General features: G+C 44.5%; 1 long non-coding RNA gene across 1 annotated transcript; it reads right to left on the bottom strand.

Moving 5' to 3' along the window:
- Positions 1 to 2,833: 2,833 nt before the first annotated feature.
- Positions 2,834 to 6,754, bottom strand: LOC129651736 (uncharacterized). The gene is made up of 3 exons (XR_008714289.1): positions 6,519 to 6,754; positions 5,276 to 5,342; positions 2,834 to 3,403 (listed from the first exon to the last, which is right to left on the bottom strand). It is a non-coding gene; the product is annotated as an uncharacterized LOC129651736 (long non-coding RNA).
- Between the last annotated feature and the right edge of the window lie 20 nt (positions 6,755 to 6,774).

Raw genomic sequence — 6,774 nt, 5'->3', positions numbered from 1 at the left:
AGAACTGCTCCAGAGAACCAGAGGATGGGGAAAAAACACACACATGCCTCTTTTTATATAAAATTACATATTTAATTTGGTCACAAATTCATAAAATTGTATATTTCATAACAGTTTGATAGTTTTTATACTTTTTATAACATTCCACATTTGTCAAAATGTATAAAACTATATATAAAATTATAATATTTGTATATAACATCACATATTTAATTTAGTCACAGTCATAAAATTGCATATTTATATAAAATTGCAAAATGTTTATGTAACTGCCATGTAATTTGGTCACAAATTCATCCAATTGCTTATTTATATAAAATTATAAAATTTGTATATAACATTGCATATTTAATTTGGCCACAAATTCTTTAAATTGCATGTTTATAGAAAATTGCAAAATTTGTATATAACACTGAATATTCAATTTGGTTCAAAATCATAAAATTGCACATTTACATAAAATTATTTGTATATGACATTGCATGTTTATTAATTTTTTTATATTTAATGAATTTTAATTATCCAATTTTTAGATGAGATATAGTATTATGGTTGCTTTTTTATTTTTTAATTTAAATTTATTTTAATTAGAGGCTAATTACTTTACAATATTGTATTGGTTTTGCCATACATCAACATGAATCCACCACGGGTGTACACGTGGACATAACATATTAAAATTGGTCACAAATTCATTACTGAGGAGAAACCTGAACAGGCATCCAGTCTTCAAGTAAAACTTTAAATTGTCACATTTGCACTGGCATAAAGCAGTAATGCTTCCCGGATGGCTCAGCAGACAAAGAACTCGCCTGCAGTGCCGGAGACACAGGACACGCGGGTTCGATCCCTGGATCGGGAAGATCCCCTGGAGTAGGAAATGGCAACTCACTCCAGTATTCTTGCCTGGAGAATCGCATGGACAGAGGAGTCTGGCAGGCTTAGTTCACGGGGTCGCAAAGAGTCAGACACGACTGAGCGACTAAGCACCCACCGGGAAGCAACAAAGGAGTCAAGTTTCACGTTTCTTGAAGGTTCTCATTAGTAAAACACACAATAAATGGGTACAAATGAATACACATGACAAATACTGACAAGGCTGATACTCCAGATGGGCACTCAAGGAAGTCTTCTGAGAAAGGGACAAGTGACCTGACACTTGACTATGTATTTTTTAAACTGTTTTACAAATGCACATGCTTTTTGTAACATATAGGTGACAGTTTCAAATTTTATTGTATCTTATTTATTTTAGCTGTGCAGACTCTTCACTGCAGCACACAGGCTCCTCTAGCTGTGATGTGCAGGCTCTACAGCACATGGGCTCAGTTGCGGAGCACATGCTTAGTTGTGGTATGTGGGATCTCAGTTCCCCAACCAGAGACTGAACTCGGGCTCCTTGCATTGGGAGTGCAGAGTCTTAACCACTGAACCACCAGGGAAGTCCCAAGAATTCATTTCTATCTCCTTCTGGGGATGAAGGCAGAGTGTCCTGCACAGAAGGAACAGCAAAGACAGGAAATACCTGACTTCCAGGAGAGGGAGGGACATCAGGGCCAGAGGGATGTAGCACCAAGACCACAGGGGTCGGCCCTTCTCAAAACACAAGTGAACTCCACACACTGTATCCATTTGTACCTAAATTTTAGGCATTTCCAGTTTTGACCACACCAGTCACATCAACCTTAGGGAAGACAACATACAAACCTTGAGATGGACTAGACCAAAAACCTCCCTGAGAATTGCTTCTGCCATTAAATTATCCTGCAGTGATTGGAATACTACGGAGAAGGGTTTAGCAGAAGGTAAAAAAAAAATTTTTTTAATTAAAAAAAAAACCACCCTAATATAGCAGGAATTTTAGGTCAGTTCTCACAGTATTTAAGAATCAGCATTTCTGTGTCTTTTCTGCAGAAGGTCAAAGCTTACAGAGGGGCTGAGATTCTTAATCAGCCAATTCAAACACAAAAAGGCAATTCTGGGCTCAGAGCACCAGTATCAAGGGGGGCCCATCTAGTGCGGAGCAAGCCAACACTGAACATAACCCAGGAGCCCGTCCATTCTTCCTCCCAAAAACTATGGCAGATCCTTGTCCTCTGTTCCTTGAGCCCAGATGCAATGAAGGTCACTGATAAGAGCAGATGTGACACAGAAACTATCTGACACTCATATCTAACCCACGTCCCACCCTAACCTCCCAGATGAGCAGGAGGAAGCCCGGGGAATGACAGCCCAGTTCACGGTCACCAGACACAGCACGGGGGTGCCACTTCCCCTCCCTCTCTGCTCACTTGTTAACATCTCCCTAGGAAAAATACAAATATTCACCCAACTATAAAGTTGACATGTTTAAAGCCTGGACCCTAAAGAAGTCGCCAGGCAATCCCAAAGTGGTCAAATTCCCCCAGCAGTGGGCTTGCTCTCCTTTATTGTTGTTGTTGTTTTGTAGGTTTTTGTTTGTTTGTTTTTGCCTCATGGCTCGTGGGATCTTACTTTTTTTTTGCCTCATGGCTTGTGGGATCTTACTTTCTCACCAGGGATTCAACTCAGGGCTCTCAGCGCAGAGTCCTAACCACTGAACAGCCAGGGAATGCCCTCCTTTTGTATTTCTAATTGCTTTGGATTGCCAGTACTCAACCAGGTAGCCCACATAAACCTAGAAATTATATTTGCAAAATGTTTTTCTACACATATAAATATATGCACAAACATAAAAGTACCAAGACATACAAGATGTTTGCACTTTAATCATGTATATTACAAGTTACGGGGCCTCCCTGGTGGCTCAGTCGGTAAGGACTCTGCCTGCAGTGCAGGAGACCTAGGTTCCATCCCTGGGTAGGGAAGATCCCCTGGAGAAGGAAACGGCAACCCACTGCAGTACTCTTGCCTGGAGAAACCCCATGGACAAAAGAGCCTGGTGGGCGACAGTCCATAGGGTCGCAAAGAGTTGGACATGACTCAGTGACTAACATCTTCATTATAAGTTACATCATTAAATGCATACATACTAACATGAATGACAAATTTCAAACAAATACAAATAAAAACTAGAAGTCTATTAGGAGTGTGTCCTGAAATGAAAGATTGAAGCCCTCAAACGCTAAGGGCACAGCAGAGCCTGTCTCCATTTCTTCATAAACATGTTAATACTTTCCTGAGTTCAGCAGGCGCTCTTGAATTGTCTCTTTTGTCAACCTTTGCCCCAGCATTTCCAAGGCATCCATCAGGGTGTTGACTGAGGTCCCCTGTCCCTTCTTGGTGACTGGCAGCATTTCACACAAGGCATCCGGAGAGACCCAGGCCTATTCTCTGGTCACAAGGATCTCATTTCATGTGAGGCCCAACTGCCTCAGGAGCGAATCACAGAAGGAAAAGATAGCTGCAAAGCATAGCTTCAGGCCTAGGTTGGGGGAAAGTCACAGAGACAGAGTTGGAACAGGCTTTCACAAAGGCCAAGGACCCTCAATTCAGGCCTAGACTTCAGGATGGGAACCTGAGGAGCTCCCCCTGCTGGTAAGCCTGCTGCTCTGCGCCCCGACCTGCTTCCCAGCAGCAAACAAGCCACACAGGCACTGGGCTTGGACTTCACCAGCACCCAGCGCAGTTGGGGGCAGTCCAGGTCAGCAGTGAGTCCTGCCTCAAGCAGGGGATGAGGGCCCATCTGGAAGAGGAGACTGCTGTCACAGAGGGAAAAGGCATCTGTGATAGGAGATAGAGGGTGGGACAGCGAGGGGCAACAGACCTCAGAGGAGGGCACCTGCCTTTCTCAGGAGGGTGAGGCCCCCTGGCTGCCACCTCTGCACTGGGGACAAAGCAAAGGCCTGGAGGGAGGAAGGTCTCCGGCCTCACACCCCGCTCGGCCTCACTGCCTGACACTGCGGTGGAGCTGGATGGGGACAGACTCTGAGCAAGAATTTAACCTTAAAATGGAGCAAACACCACCCGCCTCATGGACTGTGCTGCAGATTCAACGCTGTGTGTGTGAAATGCTGTGCACACCACCATCCACAGTACATAAGGAGGGCACCCAACACAAGTTTATATTCTCTAACAGTTACACTGAAAACATGAAAAATAACAATACTAGTTTTCATAAAATATGGTACTAACTCAAAGTATTCTAAAAAAGTTCATTTCAATATGTAATATAGATAGCTAATGGGATGTGGCTTTATAACACAGAGAGCTCAATCCGGTGCTCTAAGGGAGGTGGGATGGGGGTGTTGGAAGGAGGCTCAAGAGGGAGGGGATATATGTGTACCTATGGCTGGTTCGTGTTGCTGTACAGCAGAAAGAAGCACAACATTGTGAAGCAATTATCCTCCAATTAAAAGTAAGTTAAGAATTTTTTTCACTGCAATATGTAGTGTTAGCTGCTCAGTTGTGTGTCTGACTCTTTGTGACTTCATGGACTGTAGCCTGTCAGGCTCCTCTGTCCATGAGATCCTCCAGGCAAGAATACTGGAGTGGGTTGCCATTCCCTTCTCCAGGGGATCTTCCTGACCCAGGGACTGAACCCTGTTCTCCTGCATTACAGGCGAACTCTTTACCATCTGAGCCACCAGGGAAGCCCCTCAACATGTAATGAATATACCAAAAAAAAAAAACCTGTTAACAAGACAAATTACAGTCTTTTTTTCTACCAACTCCTTGAACTACAGTATCGAGTTATATACTACAGCTTATCAGGTTTAGCCACAGTTCAGGTGCTCCACAGGGCTTCCCAGGTGGCACCAGTGGTAAAGAACCTGCTTGCTAATGCAGGAGATGTAAGAGGTGGGTTCGATCCCTGGGTTGGAATGATCCCTGGAGGAGGGCATGGTAACCCACTCCAGTATTCTTGCCTGGAGAATCCCATGGACTAAGGAGCCTGGCAGGCTACAGTCCATGGGGTTGCAAAGAGTTGGACATGATTAAAGAGACTTAGCATGCATGGATAGGCGCTCCACAGCCTCCCTGGGCCAGGGGGTGCCCGGCTGGACAGCACAACCTCTCAGATGTCTCAGAGTGGGTCAACCTGGCCCTGAGCAACCAGGGAGGAGAGAGGATGGTGGAGGAGGGAAGGACAGGGAGGTGTTAGGGGCCACTGTTAGAGGACAGAGGGGTTCAGGGTGGGAAAAAGAGGAGGGGGCAGGGAGGGAATTAGAGTCCTGATGGTTCAGGGACAAGCCATCCCCTTTCTGAGTTGCCCTAACCGCTATGGAGACAGAAATTAGGACACTGTCCCTCCTCCCTCCACTCCTGATCCCCTGCCCAGGAAAAAAACACTCACTTTCAGTGGTGTCTGTTGGAACCAGCAGCCATCTTCTCCTCTGAGATCCTTCAGGTGCTGCTGGTTTCTGTAAAACACAATGGAGAGAGCAGCCTTGGTCTTAACCGGGGATCCTAGGTTACAGAACTGAGCCTAGTAAACCTTGTTCTGAAATTCTGGCAGATGCAGCCGTAAGCAAATCAAAACCAATGCAGGATCTCTGAAGGGAGCGGACAAAAGAGTCGTTATTTTATATACGATTGTATTCTTATAAAACTCTAATGGTTCAACAATAGTACTTAAATGTGAATGTGTGGATGGATGACTGTTAAAAATTATGACAATAAATTCTATAATGAATTATGAGTTGGATACACTCATAAGGTTATAGAACATTGTAATACAAAGGTACAGCCTCAACAAGAAATGAGCAATTTACTGAAGAAAAACACACATGGAGTTGAGGTATTATAAAACTCTTAAAATGCTAACTCTTTTCATAAGAAAGATATAGAAGAGCTAAAAGATCTCTTCCTCCTAGATTAATTTATAAATTAAGGTAATACTCAAAAACCTCAAAACTATTGAAATGATATGACCCCAAACTGTAAACGTCTCTGTATGTGTGTGTGTGTATACATAAATAATATACATATGTTTAGTCACTCAGTCATGTCTGACTCTTTGCGACCCCATGGACTGTAGCCTGCTGGGCTCCTCTGTCCATGGGGATTCTCCAGGCAAGAATACTGGAGTGGGTTGCCATGCCCTCCTCATATATATATATATACACACACACATATACATAGTGAAAATACTTCTATATGTTGACAAAGAAATTTTACTTCAAGTAGATTCAACTTAACAATACTTTTGAAATAAATGTGAAATTCCCACTATGATGAGGAATGGCTTAAAAGTATGTAACAGTCACACAGAAAAATATTATGTAGCTCTGACTCCATCACTGAGTCAGTCATGGGAGGAGTGATTACCCTTCGCCTGCCCTGTTCTAGACGAGGGATGTGGTGACAAGACAGATGAGAAGTAGCATCAGAGCTGCCAGTGGACCAGAACAGGGGTTGGGGCTCCCTTCCCCTCCATGCCCTGGTCTCTCTCCAGAGCAGGGGGTGGGCTCCCTTCCCACCATGCCCCGGTCTCCCTCCATCACCACCTCCCCAGAGAAGAGGAGACCTGACCCACTGCCTCTCCCTGTCTCTACCACAGACCCAAGCAAGCAGAAGGGCCAGAGCCCCACACTCACCAACAGGCAGTCTGCTTGCTGCATCTCGGGACTGGGCGTTGTTTCCTGCAGCTTCTTTTTCTGCCAAGGGACCAGAATGGAAAGTCAATCTCCATTGGTCAGCCTGTTGTTGTGTGCATGGTCCAGAGCCCCAGACCTTCCTGGGGGACATAAGTGCCAGAAAAGGGCCTTGAAAAAGCAAGGCACTGATCTACGAGTCACAAACCCACAAACCCCTACAGCTTCTGAGGGGACGCAGTAGGTTCTGCCTTCCCAC

Source organism: Bubalus kerabau, chromosome 4 (genome assembly GCF_029407905.1).
Source record: "Bubalus kerabau isolate K-KA32 ecotype Philippines breed swamp buffalo chromosome 4, PCC_UOA_SB_1v2, whole genome shotgun sequence".
NCBI classification, from domain to species: domain Eukaryota; kingdom Metazoa; phylum Chordata; class Mammalia; order Artiodactyla; family Bovidae; genus Bubalus; species Bubalus kerabau.
Note: the sequence above shows the minus strand (reverse complement) of the source record. Positions and strands in the feature narration are given on the sequence as shown.